We start from the raw sequence: 20,308 nt of genomic DNA, 5'->3' as shown, positions 1-20,308 counted from the left end.
AAAGAAGGAGATGGCAAGAAATAATCAAAGTCAGGGCTGAAGTAAATAAATTTGGAACAAATACAAAGAATCAATGTAACAAAAGGTTGATTTTTTGACAAAATCAGCAAGATTGACAAACTCTTAGTCAAATTAAATAAAAGGCAGAGAGAAAATATCCAAAGTACCATGATTAGAAATGAAAAGAGAGAGATAACAACAGAAACTGAGAAAATCCAGAGAATCATAAGGAAATATATTAAAAACTTGCACTCCACAATTTGGAAAATCTTTTAAAAAAAGAATTTTCTTTTTCTAAATTTCATTTATTTTATTGGATATTTTATGTGTTTAAATTTCAAATGTTATCCCCTTTCTCAGTACAACCCCTTTGCCATCACTCCTAATGCTCCCCTTCCCATCCACCCACTATGCTTCACTACACTGGCATTCCTCTACACTAGGAAATGAGCCTTCACAAGACAAAGGTCTTCTCTTCCTTTTGATACCAGTCGATGCATTCCTCTGCTACATATGCAGCTGGATCCATGGGTCTCCCCACATGTACTCTTCTCTCTGCCCTAGAGCACTAAGGTTACTGGATTATTCTGTATGTCCTGGGAATGGGAATTTATACCCCCAATGCTTAAACAGCAAATACTATACAATCTCCATAGCACAATTTGTACAAAGCCCTCAACAAATCTACTAAAAATCAGCAGTGTTTTCCATACATACAGGTGTTTGCTTGAAAATCCAATTCAAATTTGTTCAGCACTTTTCTAAAGAGGACACCTCTACCACAATCTTCAAAAGCCTGTATTAGTCCCAACACTTGCAATTTTGTTTAATCAGTACACTTGTTAACATTTTCCACATTGCACAGCACATCAGTAAAATTATTTGGATAACTGACATGGGGAAAAAGACACTAGAGAGTACACAATTCTGAAAGAACAAGCATAAACGATATAGGTATTCTCTCCAGGAACAACTTATCTAAGAAAGTAGCATGGTGCTGGAAGTAGTTTGAAATATTTGAGGCTTATGAAAAACATGAAAGAGACACAAAATATCACTGAGCATGCTTTGTATCTGGGACATAACACTATTCTCCCTATGGAATATCAACCTCGTCTAAGTTAAAGGTTCATGTCAGGATAAATGTAAGGTATTTGTTATCAAAGCTGATCATTCCCAGAACTGAGGTCAATTCCCAGAAATTGAGTTTAATTCTCAGAACCCTTATGATGGAAGAAGAAAACAACTTCTGAAAAATTGTCTTTTGACTTCTAAATGTCTGCCTTGGCATTGGTGCCCCCACGACAGTATAAATTGTAAAAATCCCAAAACATAGAAATGAATGCCAAATGAACATAACATGGCCAAATAATTTTCTGGCATTAAATGGAAACAAAATTCAGGAAGAAGCTAAAACAAAAGCTATATAGGGGAGAAGATTAATTCTATCCAGTTTATATTTTCATTGGAAAACTTGCAAATACATCTATTGTTTATTCTCTCCAAATCTGTCTTCTTCTTGGCTGTGTTTGTGAATTTTGTCTATTCAAAATATGTCCTTAATATACGGTTTATAACTTCCCTTAAAACTGGGCTCACAAACCTCTTGATTTTGCTATTTTTGAATGATTACTATTTATTCAATTACATTAACTATGATTTAAATGCTCTTCTAAGCTGTAAAAGAAGTCTTTAGACAATAGTTTAAGACAAAGTCTGTGTTGTACATGTCAAGAAAGGGCATGTGTCCTGTATATATGTCCAGCCTTCTCCAGACATGGTGGTTTATAGATTTAAAATCTATAAATTATGTGGATAAACTCACACAGAACACACACACACACACACACACACACACAGACAGAGAGAGAGAGAGAGAGAGAGAGAAAGAGAGAGAGAGAGACATTCTAATTAAAAAGTGCCATGCCACTCTAGAAAATAACTGTCACAGGTTTCACAGCTCTGTGCAAACACTAGCCAACATAAGAAACCCATGTTTACCATGAGCTGCCAGCATTTTAACTATTTCCACATTTGCAATGTGTGGTTTACATTGCAAATAGAGAGTAAAAACCTCTAGCAAAAATAATTGTATAATATTTTTACTATGAACAAGGTATAATAAGACCACAATTTTAAAATGTCAAATAAATCACTCAATCACAATCTAGTATTTTTCAGTCTACCCCCATGTAGACTCATTCTGGGGACTCTGCCCTCCAGTGTTCCCTCTCAACTGCCCCTCAGGTTTAGGATTTTGGGGATGCATACTAGACCTTGGACCAGGTGAGGAGCTGGGATACACATCCCTAGGCTCCACTGCGGGTGCAGGCAAATTCTGAAAAGGACCCATGGCTCAGCACCTCAGGTCACTATGAGACACGCAAAAAGGTATTACAGTCCTAGAAACATAAATCTGTTTCACTCGCCCTTCCAGATGAGCACATGGACCCCATACAGTCCTGAGGTCCCATTCTTTTCACAGGGCTACATCCCTTTCCAGCACCCTGAACTTCCACATTAGCCAGCCATGCCCTTGCATTCAGCTATGCCCCTGAAACAACCACTTCTCAGGCAAAGAGATCTTACCCAGAATTGTCAAAGAAGTACCTATCCCAATTTGTGGAAGAGACTGGGGTATTATACTCAACTAAAACCTTGCACCTTGTGGATCATTTTCTCCCGACCGCCAAACTGCACAACACCAAATGTGGCATTTTTCCTGAGCATACTGGTCACCAAGAGAGGTTGGAGTGGGTGGGTGGGAGTGGGAGCATCTTCAAAGAGGCAAGAGGAGTGGGGAGGGGATGCGGGAGAAGGAGAATGGAGATAACATTTGAAATGTAAATACATAAAATATCCAAGAAGCATAAAATCAATTAAATAAATAAATAAATAAATAAATAAATAAATAAATATTTTTTAAAAAGAGCTTAGGAGTCAAATGAATGACTCCTGTGATGATTTACTAAGTAAATCATATAGAGATGAATCTAAAAAAAAGTCTTCATTTTAGGAGAATGTTAATTTCCATTATTCATAATTAATAATCCCTAAACACAAATTGTTAATGAATAAAAATGTATACTACATGGTTTTTTATTGTTATTTGGTTGGTTGGTTGGTTGATTGATTGGTTGATTGGTTTCGGTGAGGAGTTAGACATCATGAAGAATGGCAGTATGAGGATGTGCAAACAATGACTTTAATATATGTGCTGGGTAGTTTTTGTCAACATGGCACAAACTAGAGTCACCTGGAAGAAGAAACTCCAGTCGAGGAATTATGTCCATCAGATTGGTTTTTTTGCAGGTCTGTGGAGCATTTAATTCATGATTGATATGGAGGGTACTGCCAAATGTTTGTGCCACCCCTTGGCAGGAGGTCCTGGTTTCTCTAAAGCACACCCAGACAATATGGAAAGCAGGGCAGCAACCAATGTAACTCCATGTTCTCCTCTTCATTCCTGTCTAAAGTTACTGTGTAGGCATTACTTCATGATAGCCTAGCTTGTGAGATGAAATAAACTCTTTTTTCTCACCTTCCTTACTTTTAGTCAGTATTTTCTTAAAGCAACAGAGCATCAAGCTATTCCATGTATCTAGACTTAGATGTATACTTGGCACCATCAGAGCCCAGTTCTTCCACCAAAGCAAATACTGAATATCCAAACACACCAGAAAAGCAAGATTTGGATTTAAAATTATATCTCATAATGATAGAGGACTTTAAGAAGGACACAAATAACTCCCTTAAAGACATACAGAACAACACAAGTAGAACAAGTAGAAACCCTTGAAGAAGAAACACAAAAATCCCTTAAAATACAAACAAGTAAAGGGATTGAACAAAATCATCCAAAATTAAAAATGAAACTAGAAACAATAAAGAAAGCAAAAAGGAAGACAACCCAGGAGATAGAAAACCTAGGAAAGAGATCAGGAGCCACAGATGCAAGCATCACCAACAGACTACAAGAGATAGAAGAGAGAATCTCAGGGGCAGAAGATACCATTAAAAAAAACATCACAATTGTCAAAGATAATGAAAAATGCAAAAAGCACCTATCCCAAAACATTCAGGAAATCTGGGACACAATGAGAAGATCAAACCAAAGGATAATAGGTATAGAAGAGTGCAAAGCTCCCCAAGTAAAAGGATCAGTAAATATCTTCAAAAAATTATGGAAGAAAACTTCACTAACCTAAAGAAAGAGATGCAATAAGCATCAACATAAAAGAAGCCTACAGAACTCCAAATAGATTGGGCCAGAAAAGAAATTCTTCCCATCACATAATAGTCAAAACATCAAATGCACAAAACAAAGAAAGAATATTAAAGGCAGTAAGGGAAAAAGGTCAACTAACATATAAAGGTAGACCTATGAGAATTACACCAGACTTCTCACCACAGATTATGAAAGCCAGAAGATCTTGGGCAGATATCATATGGAACTTAAGATAACACAAATGCGAGCCAAGGCAACTATATCCAGCAAAAATTTCAATTAACATAGATGGAGAAACCAAGATATTCCATGATAAAACCAAACCTACACAATATATTTCTACAAATCCATCCCTACAAAGGATAAGAGATAGAAAATTCCAAAACAAGGAGGGAAAGTACACCCTAGAAAAAGTAAAAAACTAAAAGAAGAGAGACACACAAACATAATTCCACCTCTAACAACAAAATAATAGGAAACAACAATCAAAACTCCTTAATACTTCTCCAAATCAATGGACTCAATTCCCCAATAAAAAGACATAGACTAACAGACTGGATATGTAAAGAGGAACCAGAATTTTGCTGCATACAGAAAACACACCTCAGTGACAAAGATAGCCACTATTAGAGTATAAGGCTGGAAAACAATTTTCCAAGCAAATAATCCAAAAAACAAGCTGGAGTACACATTTTAATATTGAATAAAATCGACTTTCAACTGAAAGTCATCCAAAAAAATAAGGAAGGACACTTCATATACATCAAAGGAATAATCCACCAAGATGAACTCTCAATCCTGAATATGTATGCTCCAAATGCAAGGGTACCTACATTCATAAAACAAACCTTACTAAAGCTCAAATCACATATTATACCTCACAAACTAATAGTAGCAGATTTCAATACCTCACTCTCATCCATCGACAGATCGTGGAAAGAGCAATTAAACAGACATACAGAAACTGACAGAAGTTATGAACCAAATGAATTTAACAGATATTTATAGAACATTTCATCCTAAGACAAAAGAATATACCTTCCTTTCAGCACCTCATGGTCCTTTCTCAAAAACTGACCATATACTGAGTCACAAAACAGGCCTCAACAGATACAAGAAGATTGAAATAACCCCATACATGGTATCAGATCACCATAATCTAAGGCTGGTATTTAATAACAACAAAAACGACAGAAAGCCTGCATATACATGGAAGTTGAGCAATGTTTTACTCAATGGTCAAGGAAGAAATGAAGAAATATATTAAAAACTTTTTAGAATGTAATGAAAATTAGGGCACAACATACCCAAACTTATGGGACACAATGAAAGCAGTGCTAAGAGGAAAACTCATAGTTGAGTGCCTCCAAAAAGAAACAGGAGAGAGCATACATCAGCAGCTTGACAGCACACCTAAAATCTCTAGAACAAAAAGAAGCAAATACACCCAAGAGGAGTAGATGACAGGAAATAATCAAACTCAGGGCTCAAATCAACCAACTTATACAAAGAATCAACAAAACCAGGAACTGGTTCTTTGAGGAAATCAACAAGATAGATAAACCCTTAGCCTGACTATCCAAAGGGCATAGAGAGTGTATCCAAATTAACAAAATCAGAAATGAAATAGGAGAAATAACAATAGATTCTGAGGAAATTCAAAAGATCATCAGATCCTACTACAAAACCCTATATTCAAGAAAACGGGAAAAATCTGGATGAAATACACAATTTTCTAGATCGATAACAGGTACCAAACTTAAATCAGGATTAGATAAACCATCTAAACAGGCCCATAATAAGTAAAGAAATAGAAGCAGTCATTAAAAATCTCCCAACCAAAAAATGCTCAGTACCAGATGGATTTAGTGTAGAATTTTATGAGACCTTCATAGAAGACTTTATACCAATACTGGCCAAACTGTTTCACAAAATAAAAACAGAAGGAACACTATACAATTCCTTCTATGAAACCACAATTAAGCTTATACCTGAACCACACAAAGACCCAACAAAGAAAGAGAACTTCACACCAATTCCCCTTATGAATATTGATGTAAAAATACTCAATAAAATTCTCGCAAACCAAATCCCAAAACACATAAAAATGATCATCCATCAGGATCAATGAGGTTTCATCCCAGGAATGCAGGAATGGTTCAATACACAGAAATCCATCAACATATTCAACTATGTGAACAAACTCAAAGAAAAAACCCACATGATCATTTCATTAGATGCTGAGAAAGCATTTGACATAATTCACCAGCATGAATCATTGGCTCCAGATCCAGCTAAATGTCTCTAAGATGATATATTTCAATAGCAAGAAATGAAATGCATAAATCTGATGGGGACTTTGTGTACCCTTGCTACTCAGTGAGGGGCATTGCTCCATGTAGACTTTTACCCGATAGGAGAGAAATCAGATGAGTACCAGGACCCCACATCCAGTACCTCCTTCCTTCCCTATCTGCTGGAGGGAATAGGAGCAGGGGCAGTCAGTCCAGCTATTTGTAGCAGGGTCTTCACAAAGATCATCTCAAAACATTCCACAGGTATTCACCTCATAGAGGACAAAACTGAGTCCTTGAGATGCTCTGTACCTTGCTTTTTTGGACAGATCAGTTTTGGTTGGGACAGTGTTTTAAGTTCTACCCAGTAAACCTTTTGACCTTATGTAACCAGTGCACCTGGCTTCTTTGGAGACTCAGAGGCCAAATCCAGATCTCTCATTGACTGTCCTTTCTCTTCTAATATTTTCAGACTCTTTTGGACATATGCTATTGTGGAGGTTTACTTTCAACATGTATGCATTTAGTCTCATGTAAACATATGTGAGTTGTGGTGCAAGAATTAGGTGCATATGTTTAGACATTTTGGTGAGGAACACTTTACCTCCTTTGCTTCTAGGGCCTGATTTCTGAAAAGTAACAGGGCATCAGTGAGAAATCATTAACTTGTAGTCAGAGGTGACAGAAGAGACAATGATGATGTCATTGTAGCGACTTTCACACTGGAAGACACTAAATTTTATATCTGTCTCAGTCCTGATTCCACTAAAAAAAATAAGCCTACTGTTATCTGCCAGGGTTACAGGTATTGGGCTTGGGGAATGTGAAACTCTTGGCCAGCTTCTTCATTGATCCATAATATTTCTTCTCTTGTAGGTCCCTGGCCACATCCTGAAGCTCATTTCCACTTCCCAATCCCAGGACCTTCACACTCAACACTTGTCCAGAGATGAAGGATAGCATGTCACACCACCCTTCTGCTGGGAGACCAGCAGGCCATTGCATGAGCTTTAAAGGATCATAGAGGCTCTACACAGCATCAGAAAGACATGTTGTGAATAACAATGAAATGGTTTCTATTCCATCATCTACCTATAGACTACCATCCTCACTTCTCAGTAGTATCTGGGAATAAAGACCCCCTGTGAAAGCCTTTCGGGAGATGAGATCCCCAATTCATTTTCATGCTTTCTACAGTGCAGAAATGTCATCTATGTCCTCTTGGATTACCAAGAAAACTGGCCTTATCAGATGAGGAACGTGTCTCAGTAGAGTCTTGAGAAGGGAATGCACAACTGTTGGGCCTCTAGACTAGATCTGAGAAAGGCAATGTCCATGGACCAATTATGCCTGGCTACAACTAAGCTGAAGAGGGTGAACTGGAGGTCATCCTATTAGACAATTTCTCACTGAAAAATTCTATTTAAATACTGAAGTATTCAAGAATTCCAACATAACTTACGTAAATTGTCATTAAGAAAACTTTAAAACTTGGTTGATAGAAATATAAAGTTGTTAACATGAGGGAACTTTTGCACTTCATCTATAGACTTAGCCAAATCTAGTATGATGCTCAAATACCAAATGTAACAAATTACTGGAAGAGGGCAGAAAAGATTCCTCAAGACCCTGCACTTCTGGTTCTAGCACTTTCCACACAAAGCCTCCAAGAAACAGAAAGTGCTACAAGGAAGGAACAAAGACTGAACACATGAGATTGACCACAAAAACCAGCAACAGATCACCTAATTCAAGTCAGCTAGTTCTGTCAAAGGCACACAGGCAAATCAAGGCAGATAACATTGTTTATCCACAAGGGTTGCAAAAGAAGCATAAAAAAGCAAGTAGGAAAGCCATTGAAATAATGAACACTGTCACCAATATTACACTGTCCCAAAATCTAAAACTATAGTGTTCATATAAAAGTTACCTAAGAGAATTACCTAACTGTGACGTTGTGGAGAGGATTATTCAGTTATGTTATAACATAACACAGAAAAGGTGAACTATGGACACAGGAGCTCTGCATTTACCAGACAAGAAAATACAGAATGTGGAGCCTGGCTTGTTCAAACACCGCCTTAGGACATCTAGAGTGAGCCTCATCACTGTAACACCCAGGTGCCACAAATTCCTATCCTATGCCAAGATACTGATTTACTATTTAGCAGTACCAAGGGAATGTCCTGGCAGACAGGCAGATGTGCTTTGTTTGCTGCTGTTTTACACTCAAGACTCCCTTATCCACTTCCAAGATTTCTCCACAGGAATGTGGGATAGAAGAATGATCACAACCCAAAGCTGTGTTGTCCCTTCCAGCTCTTACTGTTAGCTTTGCTTTTGACTTCCAAATACCTCAGGAAAGTAGAAGAGTGAGGTAAAAGATGGGAAAGACATGGAACATTCTGTAGCTTGAGTGTCTCAATGCTGCTTCTCCTAGAAAACAGAAAGCCTAGAGCTGCACGTGTCCTATGAATTCTCTATACACACTGCTAGTTATCAACCCGTGCAGACATCCTCCTGCTCCCCCACAAAGACTTCAAGTTACCAGGCTCTGCTGGACACAGCACAGCTCCAACACTAGTAGGTACCAGCCCATGCAAATACTTGTGGCCCTATACCACATATACCTCTAGATATTAGGTCTTAACTGAGACCTTTTTCCATGCACACACAAACACATACCAAAACTCCACAAACATTACAATGTATCAGGTCTGGATGCCTCTCTCTCTCCACCACTCTATTCAATACATACCAGCAAGTCAGGACTTGACACATATGTCCTCCAGCTGCTCTGCTCAAATACCATTAGTAGTATTTGCCCCAGCTTGAAGTCCCATCCCCCAAAACCATCTCCTCAAATGTATTGCTCATCTAGAACCAGCTGAATATTTCCCCACAAAGCCCCATGTAACATACTCTATGACAAGCCTTTCTGTTCACCAACCATGCAGTTCTACATGAGCTGTGTATCAGCAGTTGTTAGGCACCCTCCATAACCCCACATACTGAACCATTTCTTGGGGCCCTACTAGACACAAAGGTCATCTCATTGCCACCCAAAGCACACTGCTATTTAATGGACCATGCTAGGTAATACCCTGCTATAACCTTGCAGCACAAATGGAAGGGCACCTACATTCATAAAAGAAACTTTATTAAGCTCAAAGAACACATTGCAACCCACTCTAATAATGGACATAACATGGAAAGAGAAACTAAACACAGACACAGAGAAACTAACAGATGTTATGAACCAAATGGATTTAACATATCTATAAACATTTCATCCTAAAAAAAAAGAATAGACCACCTTTGCAGCACCTCATGGTACCTCCTCCAAAACTGACCATATAATCAGACACAAAACAGGACTCAACAGATACAAGAAGATTGAAATAATCCCATGTTCCCTATCAGATCACCATGGACTAAAGCTGGCCTTCAATAAGAGCAAAAATGATAGAAAGCCCACATACACATGGAAGCTGAACAACACTCTACCCGATGGTAATTTGGTCAAGGAAGAAATAAAGAAATTAAAGACTTTATAATTTAATGAAAACGAAGGCACAACATAACCAAACTTATGAGACACAATGAAAGCAGTGCTGTGGAAAACTCATAGATCTGAGGGCCTCTAAAAGAAAACTGGAGGGAGCATACACTAGCAGCTTGACAGCACACCTAAAAGTTCTAGAACAAAAAGAAGCAAATGCGACCCGCGGATCCCGGCCCGCAGCAGCTCTCTGCTCCCAAACCCCGTGGGAGAGATCTCACCGCCTGGCCAGGTGGGCACTCCTGAGGCTGCAGAGCGGAGGAGACCACCAACACTGCCCACCCCTGCCCACATCCCTGGCCCAAGAGGAAACTGTATAAGGCCTCTGGGTTCCCGTAGGGGAGGGCCCAGGAGCGGCAGGACCCCTGCGACTGAGACACCACTGGAACCTGAAGGAAACCGACCAGATAAACAGTTCTCTGCACCCAAATCCCGTGGGAGGGAGAGCTAAACCTACAGAGAGGCAGACACGACTGGGAAACCAGAAGAAACTGCACTCTGCACACACATCTCGGACGCCAGAGGAAAACACCAAACACCATCTGGAACGCTAGTGCACAGAAGCTCCCGGAAAGGGCGGCGCATATCTTCCTGGTTGCTGCCGCCGCAGAGAGCTCCTGGGCAGCACCCCGCGAGCAAACTTGAGCCTCGGGACCACAGGTAAGACAAACTTTTCTGCTACAAGTGACCTGCCTGGTGAATTCAAGACACAGGCCCACAGGAACAGCTGAAGACCTGTAGAGAGGAAAAACTACACGCCCGAAAGCAGAACACTCTGTCCCCATAACTGGCTGAAAGAAAACAGGAAAACAGGTCTACAGCACTCCTAACACACAGGCTTATAGAACAGTCTAGCCACTGTCAGAAATAGCAGAACAAACTAACACTAGAGATAATCTGATGGCGAGAGGCAAGCACAGGAACCCAAGCAACAGAAACCAAGACTACATGGCATCATCGGAGCCCAAGTCTCCCACCAAAATAAACATGGAATATCCAAACACACAAGAAAAGCAAGATCTAGTTTCAAAATCATATTTGATCATGATGCTGGAGGACTTCAAGAAAGACGTGGAGAACTCCCTTAGAGAACAAGTAGAAGCCTACAGAGAGGAATCGCAAAAATCCCTGAAAGAATTCCAGGAAAACATAAATAAACAAGTAGAAACCCATAGAGAGGAGACACAAAAATCCCTGAAAGAATTCCAGGAAAACACAATCAAACAGTTGAAGGAATTAAAAATGGAAATAGAAGCAATCAAGAAAGAACACATGGAAACAACCCTGGACATAGAAAATCAGAAGAAAAGACAAGGAGCTGTAGATACGAGCTTCACCAACAGAATACAAGAGATGGAAGAGAGAATCTCGGGAGCAGAAGATTCCATAGAAATCATTGACTCAACTGTCAAAGATAATGTAAAGCAGAAAAAGCTACTGGTCCAAAACATACAGGAAATCCAGGACTCAATGAGAAGATCAAACCTAAGGATAATAGGTATAGAAGAGAGTGAAGACTCCCAGCTCAAAGGACCAGTAAATATCTTCAACAAAATCATAGAAGAAAACTTCCCTAACCTAAAAAAAGAGATACCCATAGGCATACAAGAAGCCTACAGAACTCCAAATAGATTGGACCAGAAAAGAAACACCTCCCGTCACATAATAGTCAAAACACCAAACGCGCAAAATAAACAAAGAATATTAAAAGCAGTAAGGGAAAAAGGTCAAGTAACATATAAAGGCAGACCTAGCAGAATCACACCAGACTTTTCGCCAGAAACTATGAAGGCCAGAAGATCCTGGACAGATGTCATACAGACCCTAAGAGAACACAAATGCCAGCCCAGGTTACTGTATCCTGCAAAAGTCTCAATTAACATAGATGGAGAAACAAAGATATTCCATGACAAAACCAAATTTAAACAATATCTTTCTACAAATCCAGCACTACAAAGGATAATAAAGGGAAAAGCCCAACATAAGGAGGCAAGCTATACCCTAGAAGAAGCAAGAAACTAATCGTCTTGGCAACAAAACAAAGAGAAGAAAAGCACACAAACATAACCTCACATCCAAATATGAATATAACAGGAAGCAATAATAACTATTCCTTAGTATCTCTCAACATCAATGGCCTCAACTCCCCAATAAAAAGACATAGATTAACAAACTGGATACGCAACGAGGACCCTGCATTCTGCTGCCTACAGGAAACACACCTCAGAGACAAAGACAGACACTACCTCAAAGTGAAAGGCTGGAAAAAAACTTTCCAAGCAAATGGTCAGAAGAAGCAAGCTGAAGTAGCCATTCTAATATCAAATACAATAATCCACCATGATCAAGTAGGCTTCATCCCAGGCATGCAGGGATGGTTTAATATACGGAAAACCATCAACGTGATGCATTATATAAACAAACTGAAAGAACAAAACCACATGGTCATTTCATTAGATGCTGAGAAAGCATTTGACAAAATTCAACACCCATTCATGATAAAAGTCCTGGAAAGAATAGGAATGAAAGGCCCATACCTAAACATAGTAAAAGCCATATACAGCAAACCAGTTGCTAACATTAAACTAAATGGAGAGAAACTTGAAGCAATCCTACTAAAATCAGGGACTAGACAAGGCTGCCCACACTCTCCCTACTTATTCAATAGACTTCTTGGAGTTCTAGCCAGAGCGATCAGACAACAAAAGGAGGTCAAGGGGATACAGATCGGAAAAGAAGAGGTCAAAATATCACTATTTGCAGATGATATGGTAGTTTATTTAAGTGATCCCAAAAGTTCCACCAGAGTACTACTAAAGGTGATAAACAACTTCAGCAAAGTGGCTGGGTATAAAATTAACTCAGATAAATCAGTAGCCTTCCTCTACACAAAAGAGAAACAAGCCGAGAAAGAAATTAGGGAAACGACACCCTTCATAATAGACCCAAATTATATAAAGTACCTCGGTGTGACTTTAACCAAGCAAGTAAAAGATCTGTACAATCAGAACGTCAAGACTCTGAAGAAAGAAATTGAAGAAGACCTCAGAAGATGGAAAGATCTCCCATGCTCATGGATTGGCAGGATTAATATAGTAAAAATGGCCATTTTACCAAAAGCAATCTACAGATTCAATGCAATACCCATCAAAATACCAATCCAATTCTTCAAAGAGTTAGACAGAACAATTTGCAAATTCATCTGGAATAACAAAAAACCCAGGATAGCTAAAACAATCCTCAACAATAAAAGGACTTCAGGGGGAATCACTATCCCTGAACTCAAGCAGTATTACAGAGCAATAGTGATAAAAACTGCATGGTATTGGTACAGAGACAGACAGATAGACCAATGGAATAGAATTGAAGACCCAGAAATGAACCCACATAACTATGGTCACTTGATTTTTGACAAAGGAGCCAAAAGCAGCCAATGGAAAAAAGATAGCATTTTCAGCAAATGGTGCTGGTTCAACTGGAGGTCAACATGTTGAAGAATGCAGATTGATCCATGCTTATCACCCTGTACAAAGCTTAAGTCCAAGTGGATCAAGGACCTCCACATCAAACCTGATACACTCAAACTAATAGAAGAAAAACTAGGGAAGCATCTGGAACACATGGGCACTGGAAAAAAATTCCTGAACAAAACACCAGTGTCTTATGCTCTAAGATCAAGAATCGACAAATGGGATCTCATAAAACTGCAAAGCTTCTGTAAGGCAAAGGACACTGTGGTTAGGACAAATCGGCAACCAACAGATTGGGAAAATATCTTTACCAATCCTACAACAGATAGAGGCCTTATATCCAAAATATACAAAGAACTCAAGAAGTTAGACCGCAGGGAGACAAATAACCCTATTAAAAAATGGGGTTCAGAGCTAAACAAAGATTTCACAGCTGAGGAATGCCGAATGGCTGAGAAGCACCTAAAGAAATGTTCAACATCTTTAGTCATAAGGGAAATGCAAATCAAAACAACCCTGAGATTTCACCTCACACCAGTGAGAATGGCTAAGATCAAAAACTCAGGTGACAGCAGATGCTGGCGAGGATGCGGAGAAAGAGGAACACTCCTCCATTGTTGGTGTGATTGCAGACTGGTACAACCATTCTGGAAATCAGTCTGGAGGTTCCTCTGAAAATTGGACATTGAACTGCCTGAGGTTCCAGCTATACCTCTCTTGGGCATATACCCAAAAGATGCCCCAACATATAAAAAAGACACGTGCTCCACTATGTTCATCGCAGCCTTTTTTATAATAGCCAGAAGCTGGAAAGAACCCAGATGCCCTTCAACATAGGAATGGATACAGAAAATGTGGTACATCTACACAATGGAATATTACTCAGCTATCAAAAACAACGGCTTTATGAAATTCGTAGGCAAATGGTTGGAACTGGAAAATTTCATCCTGAGTGAGCTAACCCAATCAAAGAAGACATACATGGAATGCACTCAGTGATAAGTGGCTATTAGCCCAAATGCTTGAATTACCCTAGATGCCTAGAACAAATGAAACTCAAGACGGATGATCAAAATGTGAATGCTTCACTCCTTCTCTAAAAGGGGAACAAGAATACCCTTGGCAGGGAAGAGAGAGGCAAAGATTAAAACAGAGACTGAAGGAACTACCATTCAGAGCCTGCCCCACATCTGGCCCATACATATACAGCCACCCAATTAGACAAGATGGATGAAGCAAAGAAGTGCAGACTGACAGGAGCCGGATGTAGATCGCTCCTGAGAGACACAGCCAGAATACAGCAAATACAGAGGCGAATGCCAGCAGCAAACTACTGAACTGAGAATAGGACCCCCGTTGAAGGAATCAGAGAAAGAACTGGAAGAGCTTGAAGGGGCTCGAGACCCCATATGTACAACAATGCCAAGCAACCAGAGCTTCCAGGGACTAAGCCACTACCTAAAGACTATACATGGACTGACCCTGGACTCTGACCTCATAGGTAGCAATGAATATTCTAGTAAGAGCACCAGTGGAAGGGGAAGCCCTGTGTCCTGCAAAGACTGAACCCCCAGTGAACGAGACTGTTGGGGGGAGGGCGGCAACGGGGGGAGGGTTGGGAGGGGAACACCCATCATGAAGGGGAGGGGGGAGGGGATGTTTGCCCGGAAACCAAAAAATTATTATTAAGTATTAAACAAATTTTAAAAAAAAGAAGCAAATGCACTCATGAGGAGGACAAGGCTGGAAATAATCCAAGTCAGTGCTGAAATCAACCAAGTAGAAACAAAAATCACTATACAAAAAAATCAACAAAGTCAGGAGCTGGTTCTTTAAGAAAATCAACAAGATAGATAAGCCCCTAGCCAGACTAATCAGAGGGCACAGAGACAGTATCTGAATTAACAAAATTAGAAATGAATAGGAAGACATGACATCAGAAACTGAGGAAGTTCAAAAAGTCATCAGATCCTATTACAAAAGCCTATTCTCAACCAATTGGAAAATCTGGAAGGAATGAACCATTTTCTAGACACATACCAGGTACCAAAGTTAAATCAGGACCAGGTAAACCATCTAAATAACTGCATAAGCCCTAAAGAAATAGCAGCCATTAAAAGTTTCCCAACCAAACAGAGGCCAGTACCAGATGGGTTAGTGCAGAATTCTGTCAGACCCACAAAGAAGACCTAATACCCTTCACACTATTCCACAAAATAGAAACAAATGGAAAAATACCCAACTCCTTCTATGGAGCAATAATTGTGCTTATACCAAAACTACACAAAGACCCAACAAGAGGATTTCAGACCAATTTCCCTTATGAATATTGATGGAAAAATAATGAATAAAATTATTGAAAACCAAATCCAAGAACTTATCAAAAGTTCCATCCATCATCATCAAGTTGGCTTCATCCCAGGAACGCAGAAATAGTTCAGTATATGTAAATACATCAATATAATTTGCTATGTAAACAAATTTAAAGGAATAAACCACTTAATCATCCCAATAGATGCTGAGAAATCATTTCACAAAATTCAACACCTCTTCATGATAAAAGTCTTGAAAAGATCAGGAACTCAAAGCTCATACCTAAACATAGTAAAATCAATAAATGGCAAAACAGTAGCCAACATCAAACTAAATGGAGAGAAACTTGAAATAATCCCACTAAAATCAAGAAGTAGACAAGGATGCCCACTCTCTTCCTACCTATTCAATATAGTACTCGACGTCCTAGCCAAAGCAATCAGACAATGAAAGGAGGTCAAAGGGATACAATTTGGAAAGTAAGAAGTCAAAATATAACTATTTTCAGATGATATGTTAGTATACTTAGAGCCCACAAAAATTCCAGAAGAGATCCTAAACCTGATAAACAACTTCAGCAAAGTGGCTGGATATAAAATTAACTCAAACAAATGAGTAGCCTTCTTCTATTCAAAGAATTAACAGGCTGAGAAAAAAATTAGGAAAATGATTCCCTTCACAATAGTCCCAAATAATGTAAAATACCTCAGTGTTACTCTAACCAAGTAAGTGAAAGATTTGTATGGCAAGGACTTTAAGTCTCTGAAGAAAGAAATTGAAGAAGATCTCAGAAGATTGAAAGTCCTCCCATGCTCATGGATTGGCAGGATTAATACAGTAAAAATGGTCATGTTGCTAAAAGCAAACTACAGATTCAGTGCAATCCCCATCAAAAACCTGACTCAATTCTTCATAGAGTTAGAAAGAGTCATTTGCAATCTCATTTGTTATAACAAAAAACACAGGGTAGCAAAAAATATCATCAACAATATAAAAACTTCTTGGAGGAATCACTATTCCTGACCTCAAGCTGTATTACAGAGCAAGAGTGATAAAAAATGTATGGTATTGGTAAAGAGACAGGCAGGTATATCAATGGAATAGAATTGAAGACCCAGAAATGAACCCACACATCTATGGTCACTTGATCTTTGACAAAGGAGCTAAATCCATCCACTGGAAAAAAGGATAGCATTTTCAACAAGTGGCACTGGTTCAACTGGAAGTCAGCATGTACAATCAAACCATTCTTGTCACACTGTACAGAGATCAAGCACAAGTGGATCAAGGGCCTCCATATAAAACCAAATACACTCAAACTAATAGAAGAAAAAGTAGGGAAGATTCTCATACACGTGGGCACAGTGGAAAATTTCCTTTTTTTTATTAACTTGAGTATTTCTTATATACATTTCGAGTGTTATTCCCTTTCCCGGTATCCGGGCAAACATCCCCCTCCCACCTCCCCTTCCTTATGGGTGTTCCTCTCCCAACCCTCCCCCCATTGCCGCCCTCCCCCCAACAGTCTAGATCACTGGGGGTTCAGTCTTAGCAGGACCCAGGGCTTCCCCTTCCACTGGTGCTCTTACTAGGTTATTCATTGCTACCTATGAGGTCAGAGTCCAGGGTCAGTCCATGTATAGTCTTTAGGTAGTGGCTTAGTCCCTGGAAGCTCTGGTTGCTCGGCATTGTTGTACATATGGGGTCTCGAGCCCCTTCAAGCTCTTCCAGTTCTTTCTCTGATTCCTTCAACGGGGGTCTTATTCTCAGTTCAGTGGTTTGCTGCTGGCATTCACCTCTGTATTTGCTGTATTCTGGCTGTGTCTCTCAGGAGCGATCTACATCCGGCTCCTGTTGGTCTGCACTTCTTTGCTTCATCCATCTTGTCTAATTGGGTGGCTGTATATGTATGGGGCACATGTGGGGCAGGCTCTGAATGGGTGTTCCTTCAGTCTCTGTTTTAATCTTTGCCTCTCTCTTCCCTGCCAAGGGTATTCTTGTTCCCCTTTTAAAGAAGGAGTGAAGCATTCACATTTTGATCATCCGTCTTGAGTTTCATTTGTTCTAGGCATCTGACAATTTCCTAAAGAAAACAACAATGGCTTATGCTCTAAGATCAAGAATTGACAAATGGGACTTCTTAAATTTGCAAAGCTTCTGTAAGGCAAAGGATACTGTCATTAGGACAAAATGTCAACCAACAGATTAGGAAAAGATCTTTACCAACCCTACATCAGACAGAGGGCTAATATCCAATATATATGAAGAACTCAAAAAGTTAGACTCCTCAGAATCAAATATTCCTATTAAAAATTAGGATACAGAGCTAAACAAAGACTTCTCAACTGAGAAATATTGAATGATTGAGAAGTACCTAAAGATATGGTCAACATCCTTAGTCATCAGGGAAATGCAAATCAAAACAACACTGAGATTCCACCTCACACCATTCAGAATGGCTAAGATCAAAAATTCAGGTGACAACAGATGCTGGTGGAAATGTGGACAAAGAGGAATACTCCGCTATTGTGGGTGGGATTGCAAGCTGGTACAACCATGCTGGAAATCAGTCTGGCAGCTTCTCAGAAAATTGGACATAGTACTACCTGAGGACCAAGCTATAGAACTCCTGGGCATACACCCAAAAGATGGTCCAACGTATAACAATGACACATGCTCCACTATGTTCACTGCAGTCTTATTTATTATAGCCAGAGGCTGTAAAGACACCCCTCAACAGAGAAATAGATACAGAAAATATCATAATCTATAGAAGGTGTACTACTCAACTATTAAAATCAATGACTTCATGAAATTCATAAGCAAATGGATGGAACTTGACAATATCCTGAGTGAGGTAACCCAATCACAAAATAATATACATGATATGTACTCACTGCTAAGTGGATATTAGCCCCAAAGCTTGGATTACTCAAGATACAGTCTACAGGCAACATGAAGCTCAAGAAGAAGGACAACAAAAGTGTGGGTACTTCAGTCCTTCTTAGAAGAGGAAGCAAAAATATTCATAGAAAGAGATATGGTGGGAAAGTTTGGAGCAGAGACTGAAGGAAAGGCCATCCAGAAACTGCCCCACCTGAGGATCCAGCCCATATACATACAGCCACCAAATCAAGACAATATTTCTGATGCCAAGAAGTGCATGCCAAGAAGAGCCTGATATAGATGTCTCCTGAGAGGCTTTGCCAATGCATGACAAATACAGAGGCAAATGCTTGCAGCCAACCATTGAACTGAGAAATGGGGCCCTGATGGAGGAGTTAGAGAAAAGATCAAAGGAGCTAAATGGATTTGCAACCCCATAAGAACAACAACCAACCAACCAGAGCTCCTAGGGACTAAACCTCCACTCAAAGAGTATACATGAACTCTAGCTGCATATGTAGTAGACAGTAGGCTTGCTGGGCAACAATGGGAGGTAAAGCTCTTGGTCCTGCTAAGGCTCAAGCCCCCAGTGTAAGGAAATATCAGGGCATGGAGGTGGGAAGGGATGGCTGGATGGGTGGGGGAACAACTTCATAGAAGAAGGGGAAGGGGACATTTGATAGGGGAAATGGGATAACATTTGAAATATAAATAAATTTTTAAAATCCAATAAAAATATTTATACTTAGTACCCATAATAAATTAATACATGTAGTATATATGTATATAGTATGTGAAATATATTTAATGTTTATGCTAATTATGAATATTTTAATATATTCTAATTATACTAAAATGGATAATTACACTATTTTATAATTACAATTTATTTACTGTATTACATGCTTAAATTATAATAATAGTTACAAAACAAGTATAATAAGATATACTAAATATATATTATACACATATATATATATCGCATAATCAATTTCATTATGCCATTTCTATGCATGCCTAAAATGGACTTTGATCATTTCTCTTGTAGCATTTCACTCCCTCCACAATGTCTTTGTAACTATGACTTTTACAAAAGCTTAGCCTTCTTTTTCCACATGACCAAAAAAGACAATATATATCCTATTTCTGTTTGTGAAACTGCTTTGTTTCCTGTAAAACTTCCTTTCTTTCTAGCTACTTTCTTAATGACAGGAGAGTTCACTAGTCCCTGTGCTGAGTAAGAACCCTTTGAGTCTCATTATATGTTATGATGTTATTTAACTTTTGGTTACAAATTATCCTTCTGTCCCTGAGTGGGAGGATTTTGAAAGTGAAAGAAGGGCTCTGTAGTGTGTTACTGAAATGGATGTGAAGTATCAAGTACTCTCATTGGTGATTTTCCTATCTCTGATCATCAGGAAAGGGAACTTGTGCTTTCTCTTTTCTTTGTGCTTAGTTGATTATGGGATCATTTGTGCTACCACAGGAATGAGTTCCAATGTAAACATTTGTGTTCTATTTCACCAGGTATTTTCTGTAACTTTGGTGTATATTT

Source organism: Rattus norvegicus, chromosome 9 (genome assembly GCF_021556685.1).
Source record: "Rattus norvegicus strain SHRSP/BbbUtx chromosome 9, alternate assembly SHRSP_T2T, whole genome shotgun sequence".
NCBI classification, from domain to species: domain Eukaryota; kingdom Metazoa; phylum Chordata; class Mammalia; order Rodentia; family Muridae; genus Rattus; species Rattus norvegicus.
This window is presented reverse-complemented; position numbering follows the sequence as displayed.